General features: G+C 35.5%; 1 long non-coding RNA gene across 1 annotated transcript; it reads left to right on the top strand.

The window, feature by feature from the left end:
• The first annotated feature begins 478 nt into the window (after positions 1 to 478).
• LOC115267416 (uncharacterized) lies at positions 479 to 2,294 on the top strand. The gene is made up of 3 exons (XR_003897781.2): positions 479 to 906; positions 967 to 1,459; positions 1,561 to 2,294. It is a non-coding gene; the product is annotated as an uncharacterized LOC115267416 (long non-coding RNA).
• The last annotated feature ends 9,138 nt before the right edge of the window (positions 2,295 to 11,432 follow it).

Raw genomic sequence — 11,432 nt, 5'->3', positions numbered from 1 at the left:
GATGTGGATAAAACGATTGATATTGTCGGGCCGCCACCAAACCGGACTTCGCACAATCAAGTCGCGACGCGACCCAACTCGTGACGTTTTTGAATCATGTTAAAAGTAGTGCGCATCCTTCCCGTTGTTGTCAGCAACACAGCGCACTAGATGCGAAACAGATGCGACACTTGTGGTCCAAGGAAATGGTAATTTTTGATTGAATGTCTGTCCTGATTCCAACCGGATAGACAATACTCCACAGATTAACATCCGATGCATTAATAATATAATCGAGAAAGTAGTTATACATTTTCTGTATCAATTCAATGCTTAAAGTGTCTGATAACAAGCTTCAAACACCCTATTGATCGGAAGAAATTTCCGAGGATATTTAATCGTCTTGCTCCGGATCAGTCGAGGGTTTATTTTTGTTTTGCTTGAAATCAGCTTTGATTGATATAAACGTCATGCAGGCCAAGCCTTTTAACAGCACTGTCAGCACAAACGAAGATACAGACGGAGCAGTAATCGTTTTTTTCGGTCGCACCTACTTTCGCAAGCCCCTCTTGTTTTCTGTAATTGCTTGCATTGGCTAACCCCTTGAACGGGCGAAATGAGCGAACTGTCAAGTGACTTGTCAACAACTTGTCTGTTTATAAACATTGTAAGCTTTGCATTTTGCAGCAGACCAAAAGTTCCGCTTTGTAACACCAAAATCAAACCGGTCGGGATAGAATCCTGGAACACCGGGAAAAATATACGTTAGGGTGCGTACGGACCGCTTGGGTGCGGATCTGATCATGTGTACCGGAGGGTTCTTCGTAAAGAAAAATTGCCAGATCATTTTGAAGCTACTGTAGGAACTTGTGTTTGATGCTGCTGGTAGTGGCGGTGATCCGACCAGGTTGAAACGCTATTGTCAAGGTAAGAATTCCTTATCGAGAGAATCTACTTCAATAATTGAAATTATTGTTCAAAATTCAGGTTCGTTTTCAGGTAAACGCTGACGTGATGTATACATTCTGGCTAAATCCTACGGAAAAGTGTCTATTGTAAAGCCACCTTCCAGTCGCAGTCGGCGATATATAGTTTGTCATAATCCGTTGCAACAGGGAGACACTTGGTCTTGGACTGCCGACAGATCCAGAGACTAAGAGGCTTGATGGACAATGTTCGAGGAGGCTAAAACCGATCGACAAACAACTGGTTCAGGAAACGCTTTGGCGACAATGGAATTTGGACCACAAAACGCGTCCCTTGCCGACGGATGGGTTCACGAAATGTGCGTCGAATTACGCGTGGCAATGTGTTAGTAAAACCAGCGCGGAATCATTCGGACGGTGTTTATGAGCAAAAGCAACGGCAATGTGTTCTACTACGATACGATCGGGACAAATCCGGTTAGACGCAAATTAGGGGCTATGCGCCACGGACGGTTCTATACGGAGAAATTGAAGAGGAAATTTCCGCCAATAAGGTAAGCCACCGTAGCAGGGCAAGTTTAAATATAGTTTATTTCTCCGATAATCAATCTAAAAAAACTTCACATTGTTTTCCCATAAAATTTCTGTTTTCCAGGTTGAAAGAGAAAATCATCCACGCGTTGCACATCATCGATGCAATGCTCTGGAAGTTCGCGGCCTATCACTCGACGTATACGAAACATCCTTTGCAGCAAGCTCGCCTAACCCATCAATCAACCGCTGGTCTATCAAAATACTTTCGCTGTTTGGACGGGGACCGTGTCCGGTGCAAGACTACTTCCGATGATTGAACTAGATGGCTTCTTCAGCAATGTCTCGATCTACGAGCTATTCAGTGGCGCTAAATTGCTTGGAAGCAACTTAACCTTTTGGAGCCGATTTTTTTTGCCGCTGTCGACGCAACCTCGCTGGTGTGGAACACGTTTGCTATGCTCGGTTTCATCGCCGGGGTCATATATGACCCCTCCGGCTCCAAAGGGTTAGCATTTCGACGGGCGAGAACTAAGCGGTTCTAAATTTCCCTATGAGTCAATCTTTGTGCAGATCGGTTCGAAAGGTGCCGAGAAGCAACTTGAAGCCGAATTTTGAGAAGACTTTCGGCAGTCGGATTTGGTGGGCCTGGGGCAAAACCAGCCAGATCTACTCGTCGGTGCTGCGGTTCGAGGCGCCAATTTCTATGAGTTTATTGCGAAATGCGCCGATAAGAAGTGATTGGCGTGAAATGGCGCTAGATGTAGGGTAGATTCGGAAGTTAACTATCCAGTTCTTCAGTTTCATGATTTTGTTGTTCAAATAATGTTCTCAATAAATAATCTAATCAACAGTTAAGTACTCTACTTGTCTTGAAATAAAGGCTATATTTGTACCCAATTAATAAATATGAGCTACTGAGGAGCCATGCATATACCACGTGAACATAAAATCTGACTTTTGACCCCCGAAAAATCAAATAGGTTGTGGATTCGAACAAATCAAATTAGAGTGATTTCTCGCATCACTATACAATTAAGAAGCACGTGGTGAACCTAATAAGAAGTTTAGGAGTTCAAGTTCAATTCAAATCAATTGGAAGGATCTTTCAAGAACTGTTGGAGTAGCTCTATAAGTTGGTTTTGCGTCACCTCGCAACCTGGGAGGACATGGTGAACCCACAGACGAATATCTTCGTTTGTGGTCATTCAAATATGACGTCCATCTTTTAGGGGGGAGGGGGGTCTGAGAAAGTGTGACACTCCATGTATTAGGTATACGAAAAAGCGTGACAGAGGGGGGAGGAGGTCTAAAAATCCTGAAAAATGCTGGACGTCATATTTGAATCAGCCCTTGTGGTGAACCTTCTGGGCGACAAGTTCATATCAAGTAAAAGAATGTCTCAAGAACCACTGGAGTAACTCCATAAGTTTTAGGAGTTTTGTATCAACTCCATGAGTTTTAAGAGTTTTGCGTCACCTAGCAGCTTGGGAGGACATGATGAACGATATGTAATATACAATTCGGGAGGACTTGGTAAACCAACAAATCTGTCTAAACCTTTGATACAAATTTAGATATTTTTGGTGAAGATAGTCAGTATCAAAGACCGATGATTTTTGCATCACTATGTAATTTGGGAGGACTTGGTGAACCAACAAATCTGTCTAAACCTCTGAATCAAATTTAGATGTTTTTGGTAAAGGTAGTCAGTATCAAAGACTGCTAATTTTTGCATCACTATGCAATTTGGGAGGACTTGGTGAACTAACAAATCTGTCTAAACCTCTGAGACAAACTTAGATGTTTTTGGTAAAGGTGGTCAGTATCAAAGACTGCTAATTTTTGCATCACTATGCAATTTGGGAGGACTTAGTGAACCAACAAATCTGTCTAAACCTCTACAACAAATTTAGATATTTTTGGTAAAGGCGGTCAGTACCAAAGACTGCTAATTTTTGCATCACTATGCAATTTAGGAGGACTTGGTGAACTAACAAATCTGTCTAAACCTCTGAGACAAATTTAGATGTTTTTGGTAAAGGTGGTCAGTATCAAAGACTGTTAATTTTTGCATCACTATGCAATTTGGGAGGACTTAGTGAACCAACAAATCTGTCTAAACCTCTATTTAGATATTTTTGGTAAAGGCGGTCACTATCAAAACCGATAATTTTTGCATCACTATGCAATTTGGGAGGACTTATTGAACCAACAAATCTGTCTAAACCTCTATTTAGATATTTTTGGTAAAGGCGGTCACTATCAAAACCGATAATTTTTGCATCACTATGCAATTTGGGAGGACTTAGTGAACCAACAAATCCGTCTAAACCTCTACAACAAATTTAGATGTTTTTGGTAAAGGCGGTGACTATCAAAACCGATAATTTTTGCATCACTATGCAATTTGGGAGGACTTAGTGAACCAACAAATCTGTCTAAACCTCTATTTAGATATTTTTGGTAAAGGCGGTCACTATCAAAACCGATAATTTTTGCATCACTATGCAATTTGGGAGGACTTAGTGAACCAACAAATCCGTCTAAACCTCTACAACAAATTTAGATGTTTTTGGTAAAGGTGGTCAGTATCAAAGACCGATAATTTTTGCATCACTAATGCAATTTAGGAGGACTTGGTGAACTAACAAATCTGTCTAAACCTCTGAGACAAATTTAGATGTTTTTGGTAGGGTAATTCGCTAATTGTTGAACACTACCCAAATGTTGAACAGTTTCTGAATATTTTATTATAAATCTTACTTAAGTAATTTTCATCCAACGTAAACGTATTATGTAGATGCATATACATGTGGGTCACAATATTGCTCTAATTAAGTTACAAAATTATACATATTTTTCGTCAAAAAAATTGGTTGAAAATTTTGTACCGCTGATGACACGAAAACTGCACAATTCTTAAGATTAATTTTAAGAAATTGCTGTTACGAACTAAGCTTTGCGGGCAAATCGACCACAAATATCAAAGGCACACCATAGTTACAAGAACTGGAAGGATGTCATTAACAGTTTAACATTGTTTAAAATCACATTTTCATTGTAATTTAATTTGAAAAAAACATTTTTCTTATCACACTATCATTATGCATTCATGATCCAATTGTTGAACACTGGCATAACCTACGATGTTAGCATGACTGCTAGATTTTTTTACCTAACCGTACATTTCGTGGGGTTTCAAAGGCGTTCCAGGGATGATCTAGGGGTGTTCCAGTGGACTTCAGATAGTCCAAAGGTTTTCAATGGGTTTCAAGGGCGTTTCAGAGGTGTTCAAGAGGAATTTAGAGTGTTAGGGGGTCCCAGGAGTATTTCAAGGCGTTCCAGGAGGCTCAGCAGCAATCCAAGGGTTTTCAAGGGATTTCAGGGTCGTTCCATGAGTGTTCTTGGGGGTTGAGTGGGTCCCATGGGTTTCCAGAAGAGTTTCAGGGGCTTTAAAAGGCGTACTTTTTTTCAGTCGTTTTCGCTTCTAATCAAATCTTTTCAGCCATGTTTGCATCTAGTCATCATTAAACCGATTTCAGTCCACTAGAGCTCTCTTAAAATGTGCGATTTTTTGCCATTTAAATGAATTGTCATTAGCTCGGACTAGCTGGGCACAAAACACAAAAAAAAAACCGGAAAAAATCCGCCAGGGTGAAAAAATATCGGATGTCGGGTCAAAGTCGGGTCAATTTTTATCAAATGTTGGACCACTGTTGGACCCACATTGGGTAACTGTCCTGTCTATGTTGGGTTTGGTGGCCAGAATAAAAACAGGTGAATGATAGGTTGATGTCGGGTTATACGTCATCAATTACGAACAAAGCTTCAACCGTTCAACAATTGGCGAGAACCGTCCAACATTAGGATGAGCTAACTTAAGGAAGCGTTCAACATTTGGGTTACAGACTTCCCATACAAATGTTCTATTTTCTCTTAGAAAATAGGATTTGAGGGAATACAAATTCAATAGGCAGTATAAGGGATAAGTAGATCTAGACGTTCACTGGATATTTTTCAACTAAAGAGGAATTATGCACGGAAAAACAAACGAAAACCACAATGCCGGTACTAACCGTTCAACAATTGGCGAATTACCCTAAAGGTGGTCAGTATCAAAGACTGCTAATTTTTGCATCACCATGCAATTTGGGAGGACTTAGAGAACCAACAAATCTGTCTAAATCTCTACAACAAATTTAGATGTTTTTGGTAAAGGTGGTCAGTATCAAAGACCGATAATTTTTGCATCACTAATGCAATTTAGGAGGACTTGGTGAACTAACAAATCTGTCTAAACCTCTGAGACAAATTTAGATGTTTTTGGTAAAGGTGGTCAGTATCAAAGACTGCTAATTTTTGCATCACTATGCAATTTGGGAGGACTTGGTGAACTAACAAATCTGTCTAAATCTCTACAACAAATTTAGATGTTTTTGGTAAAGGTGGTCAGTATCAAAGACTGATAATTTTTGCATCACTATGCAATTTGGGGGAACTTAGTGAACCAGCAAATCTGTCTAAAACTTTGCAACGAATTTAAACATTTTTGGTAAAGGTGGTCAGTATCAAAGACTGATGATTTTTGCATCACCATGCAATCTGGGAGGACTGGGTGAACCAACAAATCTGTCTAAACCTCTGAGACAAATTTGGATATTTTTGGTAAAAGTGGTCAGTATCAAAGATCTATAACTTTAGCATCACTCTGCAATTTGGGAGGACTTAGTGAACCAACAAATCTGTCTAAACCTCAGCAACGAATTTACATACTTTTGGTAAAGGCTTAAGGTAGGTAAAGGCTTAAGGCTGGAAATTTCTGAGAATCTTTAAGGATTCTCAGGAATTATTTAAAAATATTCAGTGATGCTTCTGATGTCTATAAATGATTGAGAATATTTTCTATAATTTTTAGAATATTTAGCAGATCACTGGAAATGTTTGGTAAGCTCAAGAGATTCTCAGGAATGATTTAAATATTTTTTTATTGTGGTACTGATGTTTTTAAATAATTTAAAATATTTTCTATAGTTTCTAGAATGCATGCCAGAAGACTGGAAATTTCTGAGAATCTTAATGGATTCACAGGAATTATTAAAAAATATTCCGTAATGCTACTGTCTATGTAAATGATTTAGTTTATCTTCTATATATATAAAAATGAGTTTGAAGTCCCTTTGAGGCAACAAAACTCAAGAACGGATGAACCGATCAGCTTGACTCTTGCACGATCCGGTTCTTATTCGTGTTAGCTGTGTTTATATGTACAAAAAGCCACGAAAATCAACTAGAAAAGGGTGAAAATTGATAAAGTACTGATTTTCGTTAGCTGGGAAGAAAATCAACACGTACGAAATGAAACCAATCTAGAGTGCGGTGACGTTATGAGCTCAACAGTTGTCAAACCACCACAGCGTGGCAAGACAACGTTTGCCGGGACAGCTAGTATCTTCAAGTTGTTAGAATATATCTTAAAAAAGGGAATTTCTGAGAATCTTTAGAGATTCTCAAGAATTATTTAAAAATATTCCGTAATGCTATTGATTGTTATAAATGATCTGGAATATTTCCTCTAGTTTCTAGAATACATCCCAGAAGACTGAGAATTTCTGATAACCTTTAGAAATTATCAGTAATTATTTAAAAATATTTCGTAATGCTATTGAATGTTATAAATGATCTAAAATATTTCCTCTAGTTTCTAGAATATATTCCAGAAGACTGGAAATATTCGAGAATCTAGAGATTCTCAGGAATATACAAAAATATTCCGTAATGCTACTGTCTCTGTAAATGATTTGTATTTTCTCCTATAGTTTATAGAATACATCCCAGAAGACTGGACATTTCTGAGAATCTTAATGGATTCACTGGAATTATTAAAAAATATTCCGTAATGCTACTGTCTATGTAAATGATTTAGTTTATATCTTATAGTTGTTAGAATACATCTTAAAAGATTGGGAATTTCTTATAATCTTTAGAAACTCTCAGGAATTATACAAAAATATTCCGTAATGCTACTGTCTCTGTAAATGGTTTGTATTTTCTCCTATAGTTTATAGAATACATCCCAGAGAGCTGGGATATTCTGAGAATCTTAATGGATTTACTAGAATTATTAAAAAATATTCCGTTATGCTACTGTCTATGTAAATCATGATGTAAATGATTTAGTTTATATATTTAGATTAAGAATTTCTGATAATCTTTAGAAATTCTCAGGAATTATTTAAAAATATTCCGTAATGCTGTTGATTGTTATAAAAGATCTGGAATATTCCTATAGTTTCTAGAATACATCCCAGAAGACTGGGAATACCTGATAATCTGTGGGGTTTCTCAGGAATTATTTAAAAATATTTCGTAATGCTATTGAATGTTATAAATGATCTAAAATATTTCCTCTAGTTTTTTCTAGAATGTATTCCAGAAGACTGGAAATACATGAGAATCTAGGGATTCTCAAGAATTATTTAAAAATATTCCGTAATGCTACTGCCTCTGTACATGATTTGTATTTTATCCTATAGTTTCTAGAATACATCCCAGAAGATTGGAAATACCTGATAATCTTTAGAAATTCTCAGGAAATATTTAAAAATATTTCGTAATGCTATTGATTATTTTAAATAATCTAGAAAATTTCCAATAGTTTCTTGAACACATCTCAGAATACTGGGATTTTCTGAGAATCTTAAGGGATTCTCAGGAATTATTTAAAAATATTCCGTAATGCTATTTATCTCTGTAAATGATTAAGAATATTTCCTAAAGTTTATAGAATACATCCCAGAAGGCTGGGAATTTCTGAGAATCTTAATGGATTCACTGGAATTATTAAAATATATTCCGTAATGCTACTATCTATGTAAATGATTTAGTTTATATCTTACAGTTGTTAGAATACATCTTAAAAGATTGGGAATTTCTGATAATCTTTAGAAATTCTCAGGAATTATTTAAAAATATTCCGTAATGCTGTTGATTGTTATAAAAGATCTGGAATATTCCTATAGTTTCTAGAATGCATCCCAGAAGACTGGGAATACCTGATAATCTGTGGGGTTTCTCAGGAATTATTTAAAAATATTTCGTAATGCTATTGAATGTTATAAATGATCTAAAATATTTCCTCTACTTTCTAGAATATATTCCAGAAAACTGGAAATATCTGAGAGTCTAGAGATTCTCAGGAATTATACAAAAATATTCCGTAATGCTACTGTCTCTTTAAATGATTTGCATTTTCTCCTATAGTTTATAGAATACATCCCAGAGAGACTGGAAATTTCTGAGAATCTTGATGGATTCACTGGAATTATTAAAAAATATTCCGTAATGCTACTGACTATGTAAATGATTTAGTTTATATCTTATAGTTGTTAGAATACATCTTAAAAGATTGGGAAATTCTGATAATCTTCAGAAATTCTCAGGAATTATACAAAAATATTCCGTAATGCTACTGTCTCTGTAAATGATTTGTATTTTCTCCTATAGTTTATAGAATACATCCCAGAGAGCTGGGACTTTCTGAGAATCTTAATGGATTTACTGGAATTATTAAAAAATATTCCGTAATGCTATTGATTGTTATAAAAGATCCGTTATGCTACTGTCTATGTAAATGATTTAGTTTATATATTATAGTTGTTAGAATACATCTTAAAAGATTAGGAATTTCTGATAATCTTTAGAAATTCTCAGGTATTATTTAAAAATATTCCGTAATGCTATTGATTGTTATAAAAGATCTGGAATATTTCCTATAGTTTCTAGAATACATCCCAGAAGATTGGGAATACCTGATAATCTTTAGAAATTCTCAGGAAATATTTAAAAATATTTCGTAATGCTATTGATTATTTTAAATAATCTACACAGCTAGCCGCGTTCGGTAATTTTTACCGAAATCTCAACAGCTGAACGTTCGGTAATGGTTTTTTACCGAAATCCTGTAAAAATTACCAAATTTCGGTAAAATGTTATCGTTTATCTGTCAAATTTTAACGAAATTCGGTAAACGTCACCGAATTTCTCCGGCAAAAAACTTAACGGTTGAGATTTCGGTAAAATATTACCGAAGTCGGTGATTTTTGCTAAGTGTGTAGAAAATTTCCAATAGTTACTTGAACACATCTCAGAATACTGGGATTTTCTGAGAATCTGAAGGGATTCTCAGGAATTATTTAAAAATATTCCGTAATGCTATTGATCTCTGTAAATTATTAAGAATATTTCCTAGTTTCTAGAATACATCCCAGAAGGCTGGAAATTTCTGAGAATCTTTAAGGATTCTAAGGAATTATTTAAAAATATTCCGTAATGCAACTGAGAATCTGTAGAGATTCTCAGGAGTTATTCAAAAATATTCCGTAATGCTACTGTCTCTGTAAATGATTCAGAATATATCCTATAGTTTCTATAACACATCCCAGAAGACTGGAAATTTCTGAGAATCTTTAGGAATTCTCAGGAATTATTTAAAAATATTCAGTGATGCTTCTGATTTCTATAAATGATTGAGAATATTTTCTATAATTTTTAGAATATTTAGCAGATCACTGGAAATGTTTGGTAAGCTTAAGCGATTCTCAGGAATTATTTAAAAAAAAATTCAAATATGGTACTGATGTTCATAAATAATTTAAAATATTTCCTATAGTCTCTAGAATGCATGCCAGAAGACTGGGAATTTCTGAGAATCTTAATGGATTCACAGGAATTATTAAGAGATATTCCGTAATGCTACTGTCTATGTAAATGATTTAGTTTGGCGCTGTCCATAAACTACGTAAACTTTTTTTTCGGTCATCTCAGACCCCCCACCCCCTACCCCCTCGTAGACTTTTGTTCATATACAATTTTTGAAATTTGTATGGAGCGTAGACTTTGGCCAAACCCCCGCCTCCCCCCCTCCCCCCATAGAGTCTACGTAGTTTATGGACAGGCCCTTTATATTTTAAAGTTATTAGAATACATCTTAAAAGATTTGGAATTTCTGAGAATCTTTAGAGATTCTCAGGAATTATTTAAAAATATTCCGTAATGCTATTGATTGTTATAAATGATCTGGAATATTTCCTCTAGTTTCTAATATACATCCCAGAAGACTGGGAATTTCTGATACCCTTTAGGGATTCTCAGGAATTATTTAAAAATATTTCGTAATGCTACTGTCTCTGTAAATGATTTGTATCTATATATACAGGGTGTTAGGTTCCTGAGTGCAAACTTTTTAAAGGGTGAAAGAGGACCATAAATGGTGAAAAAAATTGTTCTACGCATATGGTCAAATCTCAACCGTTACGTAGTTATTGAACTTCCCATATTTTTGACTCTCATTGCCTTAACTGGCTATAACTTGAAAATGGTCAAACTTATCGCAATTTTTTTAACGTTATTCGAAAGATTATTGAATTTTCTATCAAATGACATCTTTGAATCGATTGGTTTAGTTAAATTACTAAGTTTTCTAGAGCAAATTAGCTCAAAACAGTGTGTTTTAATTTGTTTTTGTCAATTATCTTTAAAACATGCGTAATAAATTAAAATTCTTTTTTTGGCAAAGTTGTGGTCCCTGTTCCACTCAACAATTCGTTCTTTGACATCAATCGCCTATCTCTTATCGTTTTCTTGCAATTTTGATTTAAACTTCGTATTTCAGGTCATAAATTTGCAACTGTCAAGGTAAGTACTTTTTTACTCACTGTGCCACACATTTAATTCGAAATAGCAAGAAACCGATAAGAGCTAGAAGTTTGATGTCAAAGAACGAATTGTAGAGTGGAACAGGGGCCACAACTTTGCCAAAGAAAGAATTTTATTTTATTGCGCATGTTTCAAAGATAATTGACAAAAACAAATTAAAACACACTATTTTGAGCTATTTTGCTCTACAAAACTTAGTTATTTAACTAAACCAATCGATTCAAAGATGCCATTTGATAGAAAATTCAATAATCTTTCGAATAAGGGTAAAAAAATTGT

This window comes from Aedes albopictus, chromosome 1, assembly GCF_035046485.1.
Source record: "Aedes albopictus strain Foshan chromosome 1, AalbF5, whole genome shotgun sequence".
NCBI lineage: Eukaryota > Metazoa > Arthropoda > Insecta > Diptera > Culicidae > Aedes > Aedes albopictus.
This window is presented reverse-complemented; position numbering and strand designations above follow the sequence as displayed.